This window comes from Sphaeramia orbicularis, unplaced genomic scaffold, assembly GCF_902148855.1.
Source record: "Sphaeramia orbicularis unplaced genomic scaffold, fSphaOr1.1, whole genome shotgun sequence".
Lineage (NCBI taxonomy): Eukaryota > Metazoa > Chordata > Actinopteri > Kurtiformes > Apogonidae > Sphaeramia > Sphaeramia orbicularis.
In genome coordinates this window covers 50,373-72,518 of record NW_021941704.1, presented here as the reverse complement: position 1 = coordinate 72,518, position 22,146 = coordinate 50,373, and the positions used below count along the sequence as shown (strand labels likewise).

General features: G+C 38.3%; 1 long non-coding RNA gene across 1 annotated transcript; it reads right to left on the bottom strand.

Annotated features, from left to right (window-relative positions):
• Positions 1-1,763: 1,763 nt before the first annotated feature.
• Positions 1,764-16,614, bottom strand: LOC115416845 (uncharacterized). Its single transcript, XR_003935033.1, has 4 exons — positions 16,603-16,614; positions 9,706-9,709; positions 1,966-1,989; positions 1,764-1,907 (listed from the first exon to the last, which is right to left on the bottom strand). It is a non-coding gene; the product is annotated as an uncharacterized LOC115416845 (long non-coding RNA).
• Positions 16,615-22,146: the final 5,532 nt, after the last annotated feature.

Genomic DNA, 22,146 nt, shown 5'->3' with positions numbered 1-22,146 from the left:
TCTGGTGTTTGATACTGGTGTTTCTGGTGTTTGATGCTGGTGTTTGATGTGTTTGATGCTGGTGTTTGATACTGGCGTTTGATACTGGTGTTTGATGTGTTTGATGTGTTTGATGCCGGTGTTTCTGGTGTTTGATGCTGGTGTTTGATGTGTTTGATGCTGGTGTTTGATACTGGTGTTTGATACTGGTGTTTCTGGTGTTTGATGCTGGTGTTTGATGTGTTTGATGCTGGTGTTTGATACTGGCATTTGATACTGGTGTTTGATGTGTTTGATGACGGTGTTTCTGGTGTTTGATGCTGGTGTTTGATGTTGTGGTGGACTTTGTGGATGTGTCCAAAGTCCAGACCTTCAGTCCTTTCTGTTCCATTTGTGACAGGGGCTCAAACCGCCTCCTCAGCAGAATCCCACTGCTCTTTAACGCCTCTGCTGATTTAGACCTGCCCCCTCTTCCCTCCCCCTCCCCCTCCCCCTCCCCCTCCCCCTCCTTTCTTTTATCTCTCCAAACCCACCCTTAAAGACTTCCCACTCGACTAAATCTCTCTCTCTCGGCCGCCGGCGCGTCATTGGTCGGCCGCTGACATTTTGTTAGGCGTCGTTAAGGCCGGCGGCGCCATAAAGCACCCGGGGGTGACACCTCCCACCTCCACCTGCCAGGTAACACACAGACGCACCCACAGCCGCAGAGTTATAGGCCTTATTTAAGGCCTCGATTAACCTTCTTTTCTGTACGACTAATCAATTTTCATGATACGAGCTCCATAAAGTCCTGTTAATACACACACACACACACACACACACACACACACACACACTACACACACACACACACACACACACACACACACATATATGGCCTCACATCCTTTATTCAGCTAAAACTATCACAGCACCAGGTCCAGGTCCCCAGGTCTTCAGGTCCCCAGGTCCCTACGTACTCAGGTCTAGGTCCCTAGTTCCTTAAGTCTAGGTTCCCAGGTTCTCAGGTGCAGGTCCCCAGGTCTAGGTCCCTTGGTCCTCAGGTCTAAGTCCTTAGGTCCTCAGGTCCAGGTCCCCATGTCTAGGTCCCCAGGTTTCCAGCTCCAGGTCCCCAGGTCTAGGTCCCCAGGTCCTCAGGTCCAGGTCCTCAGGTCTAGGTCCCCAGGTCACCAGGTCCATGTCCCCATGTCCACATCCTCAAGTTCAGGTCTGCAGGTCTAGGTCCTCAGGTCCACGTCCTCAGGTCCATGTCTGCAGATCTAGGTCTGCAGGTCAAGGTCCTCAGGTCCAGATCTTCAGTTTCACATCTGCAAATCCAGGACCAGGTCTAGGTCTGAGGTGTAGATCTTCAGGTCCACATCTGCAGGGCCAGATCTGCAGGTCCACATCTGCAGGTCCAGGTCTTCAGATTCAGGTCTTCAGGTCCAGGTGATGTGGTTCTGTACTGTAGATAAATGAACTCAACTGAACTGAAGGTCATATTGATAGAACATGAAGATGATTAAACCAAACATGATGCCGTTATTTTTACTTCTTATAATTATTGTTGTGTTGTCCTTCTTCACCACTGTACGGCAGAGTATTAGGGCCACAGAGGAAAATAAAAACATCCATCACTCCAAGAATAAAGGCCTAAAATATCAAGATAAAACCTGTAATTTTATGAGAATACAGTCAAATACAGACATAATTTTATGAGAATGGAGTCGTAATATTATGAGATTAATGTCGTCATATTTGGAGAATAAAGCCATACTATTACGAGAATAAAGTCATAATTTAAAAACGGGCAGGAAAAATAGAATTTATGAGAATAAAGTCGTACGCACTCGTCAGGTAATGTAGAACTGGGAACATTTTCTGACGTTCTACTTTCATTTGGGGTTTACGCACAAAGGACAGATACTGAGCCTATTAGCCCCGCCCACCTAATACTGAGACGATTAGCCCCGCCCACCTAATACAGAGACTATTAGCCCCGCCCACCATCAACACATTAGCATTAGTCGTCTGCTCCGACAGAAATGAAAGTTGCTGTTTTGCTTGTTGCATTCACTGTCATCAACAAGGCTGATGGTTTACAATTTCTAAATTATGACTTTTTAATCGCACTTTTGCGAATTTGTTCTCGAAAAATTTTGCAGCTTAAATCTTTTAAAAGTACGACATTATTTTCATTTAATTATGTTTTTTTTTTTAATCTACAACTTTATTCTCATAATATTTTGGCTCCACTCATAAAATTATGACTCATTTTGTATTCGACTTCATTGTCATAAAATTAGGGATTTTATCTTGATATTTTACGACTTTATTCTCGTACTGACAGCGTTTTTATTTTTCCGACGTGGCCTTAATGCACCGTCGTACCAGTGCACGGCCTTTTCTATTTGATATCATTTCATCCATCTGTATCGGTGTGATTGTTGTAAAGATGCACAAAGATTCACAGTAAAATCATGGATAATTCACCTTAAATGTTTTAAAACTGAAACTTTTTTAACGCTATAAGTGGTTCAGGTTCAGATATTTGGATTCAGAGGTAGAGAATAAAAGCCAAACCGTATCAGCTAAACTACAGCTGATGTCAACTGTTGTCCTATTCAGATTTCATTGTGCGGTTGTAACCTGACCCCTGGGTGCACCTGACCGCTGGGCTGAAGGGTCAAAGGTCAAACGTCCTGAACTTGACGGCAGCGCGGCGTGCACGTCCATCCATCATGGCGGTGCGTCGGCCTTCAGCTCTAATTACACATTGATCACTTTGGTTATTAAATGGAGAAACTTTCCCTCTTTAAATGCTAATGTTCATTTTTTTTTTGTGTGTGTGTGTGTGTGTGTGTGTGTGCGCACGTGCGACTGTACAATTATTTTCGAGGCGGTGAGTAAATCAATCAATAATTCCCCCGTCGCCGCGGCAGCAGAAAACCCAATCAGGAGAAAACAGGGAATCATATTTATGAAGCAACAAAGTGCACACACAGCAAAAGCATGTGTGTGTCTGTGTGTGTGTGTGTGTGTGTGTGTGTCCCTTTGTGTGTGCGTGTGTCCCTTTGTGTGTGTCTGTTTATGCATTTGTTTAAGTCTGTGTGTCTAATTGTATGTCTGTTGTACACCTGTTTATCTGTTTGTGTGTCTGTGTGTGTGTTATGTGTGCATCGGTTTGTGTGTCTGTTTATGTATTTGTGTGTCCATTTGTGAGTCTGTTTGTGTGTCTGTGTGTGTTTCTGTGTCTGTGAGTCTGTTTTTGTTGGTGTGTCTGGTTATGAGTCTGTTTGTGAGTCTGTTTGTGTGTCTGTGAGTCTGTGTGTCTGATTGTGAGTCCATTTGTGAGTCTGTTAGTGTGTCAGTTTGTGTGTCTGTGAATCTGTTTGTGTGTGTGATAATGAGTCTGTGAGTCTGTTTGTGTATCTGTGTGTGTTTGTGTATCTGTGTGTGTTTGTGTATCTGTTTGTGTGTGTGATAATGAGTGTGAGTCTGTTTGTGTATCTGTGTGTGTTTGTGTATCTGTGTGTGTTTGTGTATCTGTTTGTGTGTTTGTGTACCTGTGTGTGTGTTTGTGCACCTGTGTGTGTATATCTGTGTGTGTGTGTGTGTGTTTGTGTATCTGTGTGTGTGTGTATCTGTGTGTGTGTGTGTTTGTGTATCTGTGTGTGTTTGTGTGTGTTTGTGTATCTGTGTGTGTGTTTGTGTATCTGTGTGTGTGTGTTTGTGTATCTGTGTGTGTTTGTGTATCCGTGTGTTTGTGTTTGTGTATCTGTATGTGTGTGTGTGTGTGTTTGTGTATCTGTGTGTGTGTGTGTGTGTTTGTGTATCTGTATGTGTGTTTGTGTGTGTTTGTGTATCTGTGTGTGTGTGTTTGTGTATCTGTGTGTGTGTGTGTATCTGTGTGTATCTGTATGTGTGTGTTTGTGTAGATGTGTGTGTGTGTGTGTATCTGTATGTGTGTATCTGTGTGTTTGTGTATCTCTGTGTGTTTGTGTATCTGTGTGTGTGTGTGTGTGTGTTTGTGTGTGTGTGTATCTGTGTGTGTATCTGTATCTGTATGTGTGTGTGTGTGTGTTTGTGTATCTGTGTGTGTGTGTGTGTGTGTGTGTAGATGTGTGTTTGTGTGTGTGTGTGTGTGTGTGTGTAGGTGTGTGTGTATCTGTGTGTGTGTGTGTGTGTGTATGTATCTGTATGTGTGTATCTGTGTGTGTTTGTGTATCTCTGTGTGTTTGTGTATCTGTGTGTGTGTGTGTGTGTTTGTGTGTGTGTGTATCTGTGTGTGTATCTGTATCTGTATGTGTGTGTGTGTTTGTGTATCTGTGTGTGTGTGTATGTGTGTAGATGTGTGTGTGTGTGTGTGTGTTTGTGTGTGTGTGTGTGTGTGTGTGTGTAGATGTGTGTGTGTGTGTATCTCTGTGTGTGTATGTGTGTGTGTGTGTGTGTGTGTGTGTGTGCTGACAGATGTCAATAACAACAGTGTTTTCACACAGAAAACAAACAGACTTAATTAAAGCCGCAGCAGAAACAAAGAAATTCCATTTGACTGCGGCTGAATGTGATTTGATCCTTTATTCATTTATACGTGGCACACTTTTACACACATACACAGATTTATTTACACACTGTCACCTTCCTACAATAACATTATTTTATCTGACAATCAGTTGCTTTTATTTTTCCTTTGACTTCCTGCATTTTGTACTCTGCTGCTCACGTTCTGCACAGAGGCTGCAGATGGGATGAGTTTGGGCTGAAGGATGTTCAGACTTCACAGTGAAAAAACACATTTGACTTCAGAATAACAATGGAACAGCAACAGGAAAAGCCCAGTATGAAGGAAGTGAATGTGAAGGAGCAGAGGAGTCACAGAAGGCTCTGCTCTGGTCCACCTCTGTTCATTCTAAGGCTCACGTCCACACTGAGGTTTTTCAAATAGATTTACTTCCTCCGTTTTGTTAAAAAAGAAAAAAAAAATCTGTAAAGTAATAAAGTGTAGAACAAGTGGAGCAGCATGGATGAACAACCAGATCGTAAAACTAGCACATGAATTAAAAACGAGACCAAAATGAGAAAGAAAAGTAACAAAAAAATTAAGTGAAAAATTCTTAAAAGATGTAACGTAATGTAATGAAAAGACGAAAATGTCATAAAAAATGCAACAAAACAAAAATGATGAAAACAACAAAAACTTTTCTTTCTGAACAACACATATAAATCAGAAGGAGAATGTCTATCATCAGCCAAGTTTCTTCTCCATCACAGTAAAAACATTTTCACATTGTGGGAAATGATGATTGTTTCTCTGAAGTTAAATACCAGTACGTCACTGACGAAAGTGGTGGAAATCACCATAACAACCACATAAAAAAGGCGGGAATCACTATAACAACCACATAAGTCCCCATAATAATCATGTAAAAGAGGTGGGATCACCATAGCAACCACACACCCTTGTGTCTACACCTCATCTGTTAAAATAATGTTTCTTTTATAACTGTCAGACATTTTAGAACTCAAAGTGTCATTTCATACACAAACAAAAGTCCAAGAAAAACAGATACAGTCACATTCCTGCTGAAAGTTTGTTGAAATAAAAGAACTTTATCAAAATTGTCGTTACATTTATTTAGAAGTGTGTAGTTTCTGTGAGACAGTTGTAAAAAATTAGAATACACAGACTCACTTTTAATGATTCATAGATGAAATTTGTCTGAGTTAATTGGTGATGTTTTGTGATTCTGTTGAAATGCAGGCATAGATCAGCCAGTAACGACCGCTCACAGATCAGTTTAATCATTACCATCTATTTTTATTCAGATTTTTCTCAAAAGGAAGACGGTGGATCTGCACTGTGACGACACATTTTCACAATTTAACTTCACTTATTTCCCTCAATGACATTTCTGAAGCGTCTCAAAGGTTGAATTTTCACTGAAAAAAATGACACACACGTTAGACATTTTTGGACACTAAGCACTGTTACTGTAAAAAAAAAAAAAAAAAAAAAAAAAAAAAAGAAAGAAAAAACCCACTATCTTACCGATATGTACATGGATGAAGCACAATAACAACTTGGTTTGGGTAAAAAAAAAAAAAAAACAGGGATAAAACAATAAAATAACACGACAGATACATTCGAAAATGTTCATGTCTAAACACATGATGTATGTTGTATTAAACAGTCGTGTTCGTGTTTTGACTTGTTTTGTCTCGTTACATTATTGTTTATTAGTTATTATTATGTTATTACCAGTCATTATTATTGCATTGCCCTTTTCTCTGTTATTATTTCATCCATTTAATCCATTTCTGTCTTGATGTGGAGATTTTTGACAATGGAAGGAGTTTCAGAGTTAAAGCAGATATTTGTATTAAAATGTAGACAATAAAAGGTAACGCACTTTTATTTGTACGGCATATTTCAAAGTGCTTTACATGAAACATAAAAGGATCACAGGAGAGGCATAAAAATAGATTTAAGATAAGAAAAAGTTAAAAGAAAAGACATTAATTATATTAAAAACATATACTTTGAAAAGGAAAAATGATCAGAAGAATAAAACCTGGATATTTCACCTTAAAAGTGTTCAAACTAAAACCTTTGACAGTTTAAAGAGTTAAAGAATGAAGAGAAAATAAAACCTTAAGTCCTTATTGTCATGAAATACCTGGATTAAAAACAATAAATGACAGGATTAAAGCATTTATAGTTGACCCATGTGTGTGTTTTTTAATTCCTCTGGGCTTTTATTGTGAAACTCTGGCCTCCTTCTGCTCTTTCACTGTTTATTTTTCTGAGTAAATATCAGTATCTGAGTAGACTTTAACTGATCTGTTCAAATCCTGAACCACCTCTTTCTCACCTTAAACCCTGTCAGGAAAGTTTCCCATCATGCTCCGCTGCAGCCGGCGAGTTGATCCGGCGGCCGGCGACCTCGACCTTCAGCGGCGGCGGAGGACGAAGGCGTCGTTGGAGGAAACGTCGTTTGGGGGCAGACAGACGGAGGCGTTAATAAAATCAAAGAGCCTGATATGATCAAGCATGAAGTACATTACAAAGGTAATGTGAATTTAAGTCCGGATCCTTTCATTATCAAAAACGGAGCAGAGCGGCGGCGGCACCCGCGAACGCTCGCCTCGGCTCCGCTGGCTGAATTTATGAGGCCGACGGCGGAATCTAATAGAAGGATTCAGGTGTTACTAATGGACGACGGAGGAGGTAATAGAGGAGAGAGAGGCCTAATGTGGACTGATGGAGACGGACGAGAGACACCGACGCCGAGCAGGAGAGAGAGAGATGAAGACGGATGAGAAGAAGAAGAAGAAAAGTTTAAGGAGGAGACGACCACCACAGACGCACAGATTCATATGACGCTGAAACCTGAGCGTTTACAGGGAAAGTCTTATTCACATCTGATCCAAACACTGAGCTTTAAGTCTGTATTATCGTTTCTGATGTTTGGTTCACGTCGACAGTTGAAAAACACCTGGAACTGTTTCGGTCTCAACAGCTGATCGGACACCAACTAGAGTCACATCAACAACAAAAAAAACCCGATGTTGACGGACGTTACAACAAGTGAAGAAGAGTTTTAAAGCAAACGTGTCGTTATGTGTGGACACACCAGGAAACCCAATCATTTTAGAATTTCATACGATAGAGGGCGAATAAATAATAATAATGGATTCGATTTATGCAGTGCTTTTCTGTGAACGCATACTCAAAGCGTACAGTGGATCCATCATTCATTCACTCACACATTCTCACTCTGGTGGAGGTAAACTGAATGACAGAATGACAGTTCACACCTACGGCCCCTCCCACCACCACCTACGGCCCCTCCCACCACCGAACATTCATACACATTCATACACCAGTGTGAGCAGCAGCACTGGAGGCAAGGACACAACAGCACATGACTAGGACAGAGCAGGATTCAAACTGCCAACCCTTCGGTTATTGCACGACCTCGACGACGACCTTGGACTACCTCCTGAGCCACGTCCGCCCCCATACTACATCATCATCATCATAATAAAAAAAATGTAGTTATAAGCACCTTTCAAGACACCTAAGGACACTGTACAAGATAAAACAGACAATCCATGAAATACAAAGAAATAAACAGATAAAAGAATAATGATGATATATAGAAATGAAGACATACAATGGAGGGTAAAACTTATGGTGGGTAGGCTACTCTGAAAAGGTGAGTTTATAACATGTGTACATAATATACAGAAAATAATATATAATAAGAAAAGCACTCACAGAGCACAGACCTCCACCAAGACAGATCTGCCCCCCCACCCTCCCCCATCACCACCAAAATGTAATCATTTCTTCCTTGTGCCAGTATCAACATTTCCTGAAAATTTCCTGAAAATCCGTCCATAACTTTTGGAGTTATCCTGCTAACAGACACACACACACACACACACAAAGCACAGTGATCCCAGTCCGTCCTGGTGGAGGGAGTGAATGTATCTGTAAACCAACACCACATTTATGATCTGTAAACCAACACCACATTTATGATCTGTAAACCAGCACCACATTTATGATCTGTAAACCAACACCACATTTATGATCTGTAAACCAGCACCACATTTATGATCTGTAAACCAACACCACATTTATGATCTGTAAACCAACACCACATTTATGATCTGTAACCAACACCACATTTATGATCTGTAAACCAACACCACATTTATGATCTGTAAACCAACACCACATTTATGATCTGTAAACCAACACCACATTATGATCTGTAAACCAACACCACATTTATGATCTGTAAACCAGCACCACATTTATGATCTGTAAACCAACACCACATTTATGATCTGTAAACCAGCACCACATTTATGATCTGTAAACCAACACCACATTTATGATCTGTAACCAGCACCACATTTATGATCTGTAAACCAGCACCACATTTATGATCTGTAAACCAACACCACATTTATGATCTGTAAACCAGCACCACATTTATGATCTGTAAACCAACACCACATTTATGATCTGTAAACCAGCACCACATTTATGATCTGTAAACCAACACCACATTTATGATCTGTAAACCAGCACCACATTTATGATCTGTAAACCAACACCACATTTATGATCTGTAAACCAACACCACATTTATGATCTGTAAACCAACACCACATTTATGATCTGTAAACCAACACCACATTTATGATCTGTAAACCAACACCACATTTATGATCTGTAAACCAACACCACATTTATGATCTGTAAACCAACACCACATTTATGATCTGTAAACCAGCACCACATTTATGATCTGTAAACCAACACCACATTTATGATCTGTAAACCAGCACCACATTTATGATCTGTAAACCAGCACCACATTTATGATCTGTAAACCAACACCACATTTATGATCTGTAAACCAACACCACATTTATGATCTGTAAACCAACACCACATTTATGTTCGTCATGTTTATGGAAGGACTCTCATGTCATCTTGCCATAATAAATAAACAAATCATTGCATTTCTGATTTAATGGAAAAACCGACATTATGCACTTGTGTTTTTTCCTCATTTAGTAAAAATGGGTCAAGTTTTGTGCAGATGTCTGATGGAAAAGAGACTACTGAGACAAGTCAGATCTGGACTGTGATTGGATGAGTTCAGTTCTCCTCCACTGAAAGTCCCGCCCACTTCTGTTGTTAGATTGATGTGCATTCAGAACCACAGGACTGGAACCCAGAACAGAATGATTATTTCCTTGTAGAATTGAATTCCATCATAAATCTGCACAAATCCTAAACCCATTTGTATTTGATCCCAACAGGATCTAATGTTCTATCACCAAATGTTCAAACTGTGTTCAAACTGAAACTGTGTTTTCCAGACATTCCAGTTTCAGATCCTGTTCAAATGTTCAGATTCTATTAGTTCACAACTAACATCAGAACAAGATTTGAGTTCAATCCAAACAAAGGAACCAACATCTGCCTCAGACAGAAAAAAGTGCTTTTAGGAGGATTCAAATAAACATTATTTTATAAAACTGTTAAATAATGATAAAGTATAAACAAAAAAGAAAAACTAAAATGAACCTCCACAATATCTGCATTTGAATAAATACCTAAAAATATCGATACAGTACTTTTTAATATCCGTACAGTATTGTGAAATGAAATGTTGCGATATGTTGCAGAGCCCATATTTTCTTCCAGCCCTAGAGAACACCAGTGTTTCCAGTTTGGAGGCTGATGGGCTCGCTGCTCGTCCACTCACTCCTTCATCTGTTTCTGAACTGAAACCCAAACCCAACATCAAAAGAACAACTCCTGAACATTTCCCAACTGGAAGAAGCCTGATCCCAGCCTGACAAAATAATGCTCATATTCCATCTTTTATGAACATTACTTTGGACTCTTAAACCTTTTATGGGACGGCGGGTCCATAAACCCAGTTCAGCGTGTCGTGGCAGAGCGCGGGGCTTCACTTCTGACTTCACTTGTGACATTTGGAGGCAGAGCGCAGACAGAAATGACACCGACGCTTCATCTGTGTGGAATCAGGTCGGACTGGGCTGGATAAGTGGACTTTATGGAGCTCTCATCATGAAACCGATCAGTCGTACCAAACTGAAGGTTAATGGACACTTTGAAGATGAAATGTAGCGTTGGAGCAGGCGTTAAGGGCGGCCTGCGGGGGGCGCTGCCACTGCACGCGCTCACATTGATCTGGTTTAGTTCCACGCCCACTTTGGTCCAAACTGATCACACACAAACCCAAGTCTGGAAAGCAGGAAATATAAGAAAAATAATACTGATGAGATTAGATTACATTACATTACATTGCATTGGATTACATTACAATAGATTAAATCAGATTAGATTAAATTGGACTGGATTGAATTATATTACATTACATTACATCAGATTAGATTACATGACATTATATTAGATTGGTTTGAATTAGATTAGATTGGATTAGATCAGATCAGATTGGATTAGATTGGATTGAATTAGATGAGATTACATTAGATTGGACTGGATTAGATCAGATCAGATTCGATCGGATTAAATTGCATTAGATTAGATTAGATCAGATTAGATGTGATTCCGTCATATTAAATTGGATTAGATTAGATCAAATTGGATTACATTACATCAAATCAGATTGGATTGGATTAGATCAGATTAGATTGTTTTAGATCAGATTGGATTAGATGAGATGAGATCAGATTAGATTAATTTGGATTGGATTAGATCAGATTACATTGGATTGCATTACATTAAATCAGATTAGATTACATTAGAATTGGATAAAATAGAATTTATTAGATTGGAATAGAATAATCTAGATCAGATTAGAATAGATTACATTAGATTAAATTAGATTAGGATTGGATTAGATTAGAATAGGATTGATTCCATTAGATTAGAATAAAATAGATTAGAAATACGATAGAATTCATTAGGTTAGATTAGATTGGATTAAATTAGATTAGGGTTGGATCGGATTCAATTAGAATAGAATAAAATAAAATAGCATTTATTAGATTAAAATGGAATGGAATTTATTACATTAAAATAGAGTAGAGTAGAATAGAGTAGAATAGAATAGAATAGATTACATTACATTGGATTCAATTAGATTCAAATAGAATTTATTAAATTAGATTAAATTACATTAGATTAGATTTGACAGAACTTTATTGAAATTAAGGTTCCAGTATCAGCACAACACCGAATGCACATATATTAGAAAAGAAAAGGAAAGAAAATAGTACTAATAACAATAACTATCAAAACAGCAGTAAAAACAGACAATTACCCATTAGAAAGTAAGAGTGGAAATAAATAATAAAGCATCTGTAATAATAAAGTAAGTGTGTTGTCATATTCTAACATGTTATCTATAGTTTTATAGTAAGTTTGTGTGATATTAGTGAGGAAGTGCTGATGGCAGACATTTGAAAGTAACACCAGAGTATGCAGAGTTTATTCCACTCTGATCCGTGTTAAACGCTGTAAAAAACTGAAGCGTGGAAATGAGAGCGATTGTGGAAACTGTAACATAATCAGACCGAATTAAAACCAGACGCTGCAGCAGCAAATCGACTTTAATGAGCGAGCGGCGCTGCAGCGGCTGACACATAAGCACAAAACCAAATGGATCCAACCTGTGTGTGGAATTAAATTAGCTGTTGTGTTTTGGTTTTTTTTGCAGAGGGCAGCAAACATTGTTAGTTTTACAAGCTGATCACTCAACTAAAACTACAGCACTAATTAAAACCCCGTCGTGTTGGGTTGTGTCGGTGTTGTGTGTGCGTCGGCGCTCAGATTGCGAACTCCGGACGTGATCGGAGTCGGGTCAAACACTCGTCGACACTTTCCCTGTTTTTCCCATTTTTTCCGTTTCTATTCGTTCTCCGCTGTCAGACTGTCTGTCAGCCTCTCTCGCCCCCTCTCTCTCTCTCTCTAGCTGTCAATCACTCAGTTACTGAACCAGTACATTACCAGTTTCCGAACACACACAACCGCACACACACACACACAACCGCACACAGACACACACTGTGGACTGACCATCATTACCAGACTGCAGTGAAGCAGAAAAGCTCAGTAATAGCAGGTCGCCGCCCTCTGTCTGAATGAGTGTGTGTGTGCCATTGTGTTCTAATGTGTGTGTGTGTGTGTGTGTGTGTGTGTGTGTGTGTGTGCGTTGTCCAGTTGGCAGTCTATTAGTGTGATGTGATGGACTCCTGGTGTGTTTGACCAGATCTGGTGTCGTGCTGATGTCGTTTTTGTTGAAAAAAAGCTGCAGCTCCTTTTTAACTCCAGCTTTTATTTGTGCCTTTAAAAAAAAAAAAAAAAAAAATGAAAAACTGAACAAAAACTGAACTTTTCTTGCCTCAGGTTGTCGGTCTGAGTTTTTTCCTGCAGTATTTTTAACACTGCGGGTCCAAATGTTTGTCCAGCGAACGTACGCGTGGCCCTTCAGGAACTGCAGGAACCAGCCGACCATAAGAATTTATTAACCTGTGAACATCCATCAGGTAACTGTCGACCCCTGGAACCTTTTACCGTCCGCTCTTTCATGGACCTGTACGTTCACGTTTAGGTTTGGGTTTATGATGGAAGGGCTTCTGGACGCTGGTACCAGACTTCTGACTTCCCTCTAAACCAGGGCTGTCAAACATGCATCCCAGGGCCCAAATGTGTCCCCCCAAAGGTTCCAATCCGGCCCCCCAAAGGTTCCAATCCAGCCCCCCAAAGGTTCCAATCCAGCCCCCCCAAAGGTTCCAATCTGGCCCCCCAAAAGTTCCAATCCAGCCCCCCCAAAGGTTCCAATCCGGCCCCCCAAAGGTTCCAATCCAGCCCCCCAAAGGTTCCAATCCAGCCCCCCCAAAGGTTCCAATCTGGCCCCCCAAAAGTTCCAATCCAGCCCCCCAAAGGTTCCAATCCGCCCCCCCAAAGGTTCCAATCTGGCCCCCCAAAAGTTCCAATCCAGCCCCCCAAAGGTTCCAATCCGCCCCCCCCAAAGGTTCCAATCTGGCCCCCCAAAAGTTCCAATCCAGCCCCCCAAAGGTTCCAATCCAGCCCCCCAAAGGTTCCAATCCAGCCCCCCAAAGGTTCCAATCCAGCCCCCCAAAGGTTCCAATCCAGTCCCCCAAAGGTTCCAATCTGGCCCCCCAAAAGTTCCAATCCAGCCCCCCAAAGGTTCCAATTCGACCCCTGGGATGAATTTCCAAAGTGTCTAAATTCCACAGTCCAGGCTGTGGAACTCATGTTAGTGTGGGTTCCACATCCAGACCAATCTGATCTACAGTCCAATAAGAACAGCAGAAGAACCCACACAGAAGAACCACTGCAGATTTACTACTGGGTTTGATAGAAAGATAATATGACATTATGTCTGTAAATAATGACAACTGCAAATGTTTGTTTTAGTGCAAAAAATCACATTAAATTGTGAAACTCTTTCCATTTCCAAACTCTCCTGTACCAATAAACTGTGACTAACCTGAACAAATGTGTCCAACCTGAAATGTCTGTATTAAATTCAGTCCAGTTTGAACTCTTTTCTTCCTGTTCCTCAGTGTTTAGTGTCTTTGGAGATCTGATCCAGAATGCACATGGACTAATGAGAAGTGGAGGAAGAAGACTGAGAAAATTACACTGATTTTACTGAAGAAATGTTTTTTCAGGTTCTTCACATCTGTTTTGTTTGGATAGTTTATAAAAGTAAGTATTTTCATCATTTAATGTTTTTTTTTGCTCTAAAACACAGTCATAAATTGTCAGTTGTCATTATTTACAGGTTCTTCTGTTCTTATCTTCCTGGTTGGTGCAGATCAGATCAGATCAGACTGAATGTGGAACCTGAAAGAACAGTTTAGAACCCTGCTGTAGAATGTGTCAGCTGACCTGGTAGGTGGATGGACTAGGGTCAGATTTTAGGTCAGTATGTTGACTTGTTCTAGGGTTTAGGACATTACAGTAGGTTTAGTTACATTACATTTATACTGAGGTACTTCTTATGTTCGGTTACATTAGGTTGAGTTCAGGTACGTTACAGTAAAGTTTGACATTATTTGATGCAACATTATTCTGTTACATTTCATTACGTTACATTAAGGTGTGTTTCACCAGGGTACAGTGTGTTACAGCTCATTACAATACATGAAGTTGTGTTACTGTGTAATAGAAGTTAGAGTTACACTACATTAGGTTACATCACTTTGTTACATTACAATATGTTACATATGTTATGTAATGTTATGTTACTTTCTGTTATGTTGGCATTGCATTGGATTACATTAGATTGAATTTAGGTACGTTACAGTAAAGTATGTTACATTATGTTATATTATATTACGTTACATTATGTTACGTTATGTTACTTTATATGACGTTACTTCGTTACGTTACATTATGTGACGTTACACTGTTGTATTATGTTACATTACATTATGTTGGCATTACATTGGATTACATTAGATTGAATTTACATATGTTACAGTAAAGTAAGTTCCATTATGTTAGGTTATGTTACTTTATGTCATATTACTTTATGTTACATTATATTACTTTATGTTGTGTTGTGTTACGATACGTTATGTTGGCATTACGTTGGATTACATTGGACTGAATTTATGTTTGTTACAGTAAGTATGTTCCATTCTTTTCTGCCACATTATTCTGTTACTTTCCATTCCATTGCATTACTTTCAGGTGTGTTCCATCAGGGCACAGTGTGTTTTAGTGTGTTTTTGTCCATTCTGTTCTCTTCTGTTGTGTTACTGTGCATAGGTTCAGCTACAGGATCAGATGTTCTGCTCCACTGTGTTTGACTGAGCTTTCATTTAGTCCATGAATTAGCAGGAGGTGAACCTACAGTAGGATCTGAAGGAGCTGAAACCCTGCTGTTTATCAGATCATCCCATTACCGTATTGATCCGTATTGATCCGTATTGATCCGTATTGATCAGCCTGTGGTTGTTTGGCCGTCGTTTGCTGTTTCTCGGACTCTTCTGCTGATGTTGGACTGATGCAGATCACAGCTGAAGTCCTCTTCAATATTTCATATCACGGTTGTATAATTCATGCACGTGCACGGGTGCGTGCACGTGCGCGCCGGCGCTCTCACGTGCGCGCCTAACGAGCTGTGTCGACTCGTGAATGATTCACCGCTGGCAGCATCAATGTTTCAGCAGGATTTTCAGTTCTGTGTGCGTCTTAATGAATCTGAGTCCATTTGTTCACATTTAAATAAGCAACCAAGACCAGCAATTAGCAACACACACACACACACACACACACGGACACACACGGACACACACAGATGCAGTAACACACACACACAGTAACACACACAGACACACAGTAACACAAACAGACACACACATAGTAACACACACAGACACACACATAGTAACACACACAGATACACACACAGTAACACACACAGATACACACACAGTAACACACACAGACACACACACAGTAACACACACAGACACACACATAGTAACACACACAGACACACACACAGTAACACACACAGACACACACACAGTAACACACACACAGTAACACACACAGTAACACACAGACACACACACAGTAACACACACAGACACACACACACTAACACACACAGACACACACACAGTAACACACACAGACACACACACAGTAACACACACACAGTAACACACACAGTAACACACACAGTAACACACACAGTAACACACACAGACACACACACAGTAACACACACATAGTAACACACACAGACACACAATCAGACAGTGGATTAAAGCTCTTTGAAGGGCCAGTGTTACTGAACATGTGTGGTCATATTTTGTGTATTTTGTACACACACACACACACACACTCATGTCGGGGCCGTGTCGTGTGCTTGTGGTGTTTTATTTATGTGTGTCAGAGTGGTTTGGAAACAGGAAACCTCTCATCTCTGTTTAGCTTGAGGCTGAATGCTGTCCGACCCATAAGCCCCTGCTCCAGCGGCGGTAAAGCGTGTCCTGGTGCATGTTGGGACGTATGGGCGGAGAAATCACAGCTCCAACAAACACACAGAGCGTCGGCTTTTACTGAGTCTGTTTAACGTTTGAACACAGAACATTTACAGCTTGGACGTTTACAGATTTTCATGGTTTGGGTTTTTGTTCGTATTCGAAGCCTTTGGATATTTTTCTGTACGATAATCCCCCAGCGTGGCGATAAATTCAACGTCTTATGAGTCGATATTGATAATTATCGTAATAAATAAAGGCTGATGTTTGGGCCGGAGTGAAAGTTAGTTTGAAATTATTAGTAAAAGACGCAACAAGATGAGAACGACATAAAAGAAAGAAATATGATGCAAATGACAGAAAAAAATTAAATAAGTGGAAAACGATATAAAAGAAAAAAATATGTGGCAGGAAAACAAGATGAAAAACAAATAAATGACACAAAAATTATGCAAAAGGTTTAAAAAATAAAATAAAATAAACAAGACAAAAACAGTGCAAAAGATAAAAAATGAAACAAAAAACATGTATAAGACAAACAACGAATTAAAAGATGAAAAATAATCGAAAAGACCAGGAAGGATCATGAAAACAGCACAGAAGATAAAAACACGATAAAAGATGAAAACTGTAAAAAGTAAATAAATAAAAAAATACACAAAACTCAAGGCAAGACAAAAAAAAGACAAAGAAGACAAAACCAAGACAAACAACGATGTAGAAGACAAAAACTAATGATGAAAAATAACACACATAAAAACAAAAGATGTAAAAATCCAAAAATTAATGGAGATGAAAACATTAAAGACAAAAAAATAGAAAAGACAAACAGAAAAAGACAGTGAATATATGAAAAAGATTATATAAAAGACAAAATAATAAGAAAATAAATGCAAAAGTCAAAGCGAGTAAAAAAATTGTCCATAAGATTTTTAAAAAAAATATTAAAACACAAAACCAAGACAAAAAGATGGTGCAAAAGATGAAAAAGGACAAAAGACAAAAAACAATAGAAAAATTGAAGGTAGATGAAAAAAACTATATATATACAGTACAGGCCAAAAGTTTGGACACACCTTCTCATTCTTCACATTTTCTTTATTTTCATGACTATTTTCATTGTAGATTCTCACTGAAGGCATCAAAACTATGAATGAACACATGTGGAATTATGTACTTAACAAAAAAGTGTGAAATAACTGAAAACATCTCTTATATTCTAGTTTCTTCAAAGTAGCCACCCTTAGCTCTGATGACTGCCTTGCACACCCTTGGCATTCTCTTGATGAGCTTCCAGAGGTAGTCACCTGAAATGGTTTCCACTTCATAGCTGTGCCTTGTCAGGGTTACTTAGTGGAATTTCTTGCCTTATTGATGGGGTTGGGACCATCAGTTGTGTTGTGCAGAAGTCAGGTTGATGCACAGCTGACAGCCCTATTGGACAACTGTTAGAATGCATATTATGGCGAGAACCAATCAGCTAAGTAAAGACAAACGAGTGGCCATCATTACTTTAAGAAATGAAGGTCAGTCAGTCTAGAAAATTTCAAAAACTTTGAATGTGTCCCCAAGTGCAGTCGCAAAAAACCATCAAGTGCTCCAACGAAACTGGCTCACATGAGGACCGCCCCAGGAAAGGAAGACCAAGAGTCACCTCTGATGCTGAAGATAAGTTCATCTGAGTCACCAGCCTCAGAAATCGCAAATTAACAGCAGCTCAGATTAGAGACCAGATGAATACCACACAGAGCTCTAGCAGCAGACACATCTCTACAACAACTGTTAAGAGGAGACTGCGTGAATCAGGCCTTCATGGTCAAACAGCTGCTAGGAAACCACTGCTCAGGAGAGGCAACAAACACAAGAGATTTATTTGGGCCAAGAAACCCAAGGAATGGACATTAGACCAGTGGAAATCTGTGCTTTGGTCTGATGAGTCCAAATTTCAGATCTTTGGATCCAACCGCCGTGTCTTTGTGCGACGCAGAAAAGGTGAACGGATGGATGCTACATGCCTGGTTCCCACCGTGAAGCATGGAGGGGGAGGTGTGATGGTGTGGGGGTGCTTTGCTGGTGACGCTGTCGGGGATTTATTCAAGATTGAAGGCAACCTGAATCAGCATGGCTACCACAGCATCCTGAAGTGACATGCCATTCCATCCGGTCTGCGTTTAGTTGGACCATCATTTATGTTTCAACAGGACAATGACCCCAAACACACCTCCAGGCTGTGTGAGGGATATCTGACCAAGAAGGAGAGTGATGGAGTGCTGCGCCAGATGACCTGGCCTCCACAGTCACCGGACCTGAACCTGATCGAGATGGTTTGGGGTGAGCTGGACCGCAGAGTGAAGGCAAAAGGACCAACAAGTGCTAAGCATCTGTGGGAACTTCTTCAAGACTGTTAGGAAACCATTTCAGGTGACTACCTCTGGAAGCTCATCAAGAGAATGCCAAGAGTGTGCAAAGCAGTCATCAGAGCTAAGGGTGGATACTTTGAAGAAACTAGAATATAAGAGATGTTTTCAGTTATTTCACACTTTTTTGTTAAGTACATAATTCCACATGTGTTCATTCATAGTTTTGATGCCTTCAGTGAGAATCTACAATGAAAATAGTCATGAAAATAAAGAAAATGCAAAGAATGAGAAGGTGTGTCCAAACTTTTGGCCTGTACTGTATATATATATATATATATATATATATATATATATATATATATATTATGCAAAAAGTCAAAGCAAGCAGCAACAATGATTCAAAAGATTAAAAAATTACATTAAAGACAAAATGAACAGCGCAAAAGACAAAGGACAAAAATGACATTAATGATGAAAAAAGTCAAAGATGGAACTGAATGAAAACAACAAAAAAAGAGGAAAAAATATAAAAGACAAACAACTGTTTAACAGAAATGACATAAAAGACACAACGACATGAGAAAGAACAGGATGAAAGGAAAAGACAAACTGACAGAAGACGTCAGACATGTCCAGAGTGTTTAAACTGGTATTATTTTATATTTTTTATCTGTTTTTATTCAGACTTGTCCTTCAGAGTGTTTTCATCTCCTTTAAACTGGTATTATTTTCTATTTTGTATCTGTTTTTATTCAGACTTGTCCTTCAGAGTGTTTTCATCTCCTTTAAACTGGTATTATTTTATATTTTTTATCTGTTTTTATTCAGACTTGTCCTTCAGAGTGTTTCCATCTCCTTTAAACTGGTATTATTTTATATTTTGTATCTGTTTTTATTCAGACTTGTCCTTCAGAGGGTTTTCATCTCCTTTAAACTGGTATTATTTTATATTTTGTATCTGTTTTTATTCAGACATGTCCTTCAGAGTGTTTTCATCTCCTTTAAACTGGTATTATTTTATATTTTTTATCTGTTTTTATTCAGACTTGTCCTTCAGAGTGTTTCCATCTCCTTTAAACTGGTATTATTTTATATTTTTTATCTGTTTTTATTCAGACTTGTCCTTCAGAGTGTTTCATCTCCTTTAAACTGGTATTATTTTATATTTTTTATCTGTTTTTATTCAGACTTGTCCTTCAGAGTGTTTCCATCTCCTTTAAACTGGTATTATTTTATATTTTGTATCTGTTTTTATTCAGACTTGTCCTTCAGAGTGTTTTCATCTCCTTTAAACTGGTATTATTTTATATTTTGTATCTGTTTTTATTCAGACTTGTCCTTCAGAGTGTTTTCATCTCCTTTAAACTGGTATTATTTTATATTTTTTATCTGTTTTTATTCAGACTTGTCCTTCAGAGTGTTTTCATCTCCTTTAAACTGGTATTATTTTATATTTTGTATCTGTTTTTATTCAGACTTGTCCTTCAGAGTGTTTTCATCTCCTTTAAACTGGTATTATTTTATATTTTGTATCTGTTTTTATTCAGACTTGTCCTTCAGAGTGTTTCCATCTCCTTTAAACTGGTATTATTTATATTTGTATCTGTTTTTATTCAGACTTGTCCTTCAGAGTGTTTTCATCTCCTTTAAACTGGTATTATTTATATTTTGTATCTGTTTTTATTCAGACTTGTCCTTCAGAGTGTTTTCATCTTCTTTAAACTGGTATTATTTTATATTTTTTATCTGTTTTTATTCAGACTTGTCCTTTCAGAGTGTTTTCATCTCCTTTAAACTGGTATTATTTTATATTTTTTATCTGTTTTATTCAGACTTGTCCTCAGAGTGTTTTCATCTCCTTTAAACTGGTATTATTTTATATTTTGTATCTGTTTTTATTCAGACTTGTCCTTCAGAGTGTTTTCATCTCCTTTAAACTGGTATTATTTTATATTTTGTATTGTTTTTTATTCAGACTTGTCCTTCAGAGTGTTTTCAATCTCCTTTTAAACTGGTATTATTTTATATTTTGTATCTGTTTTTATTTAGACTTGTCCTTCAGAGTGTTTTCATCTCCTTTAAACTGGTATTATTTTATATTTTGTATCTGTTTTTATTCAGACTTGTCCTTCAGAGTGTTTTCATCTCCTTTAAACTGGTATTATTTTATATTTTTTATCTGTTTTTATTCAGACTTGTCCTTCAGAGTGTTTTCATCTCCTTTAAACTGGTATTATTTTATATTTTGTATCTGTTTTTATTCAGACTTGTCCTTCAGAGTGTTTTCATCTCCTTTAAACTGGTATTATTTTATATTTTGTATCTGTTTTTATTCAGACTTGTCCTTCAGAGTGTTTTCATCTCCTTTAAACTGGTATTATTTTATATTTTGTATCTGTTTTTATTCAGACTTGTCCTTCAGAGTGTTTTCATCTCCTTTAAACTGGTATTATTTTATATTTTGTATCTGTTTTTATTCAGACTTGTCCTTCAGAGTGTTTTCATCTCCTTTAAACTGGTATTATTTTATATTTTGTATCTGTTTTTATTTAGACTTGTCCTTCAGAGTGTTTTCATCTCCTTTAAACTGGTATTATTTTATATTTTGTATCTGTTTTTTATTCAGACTTGTCCTTCAGAGTGTTTTCATCTCCTTTAAACTGGTATTATTTTATATTTTGTATCTGTTTTTTATTCAGACTTGTCCTTCAGAGTGTTTTCATCTCCTTTAAACTGGTATTATTTTATATTTTGTATCTGTTTTTATTCAGACTTGTCCTTCAGAGTGTTTTCATCTCCTTTAAACTGGTATTATTTTATATTTTGTATCTGTTTTTATTCAGACTTGTCCTTCAGAGTGTTTTCATCTCCTTTAAACTGGTATTATTTTATATTTTGTATCTGTTTTTATTCAGACTTGTCCTTCAGAGTGTTTTCATCTCCTTTAAACTGGTATTATTTTATATTTTGTATCTGTTTTTATTCAGACTTGTCCTTCAGAGTGTTTTCATCTCCTTTAAACTGGTATTATTTTATATTTTTTATCTGTTTTTATTCAGACTTGTCCTTCAGAGTGTTTTCATCTCCTTTAAACTGGTATTATTTTATATTTTTTATCTGTTTTTATTCAGACTTGTCCTTCAGAGGGTTTTTCATCTCCTTTAAACTGGTATTATTTTATATTTTTATCTGTTTTTATTCAGACTTGTCCTTCAGAGGGTTTCATCTCCTTTAAACTGGTATTATTTTATATTTTTTATCTGTTTTTATTCAGACT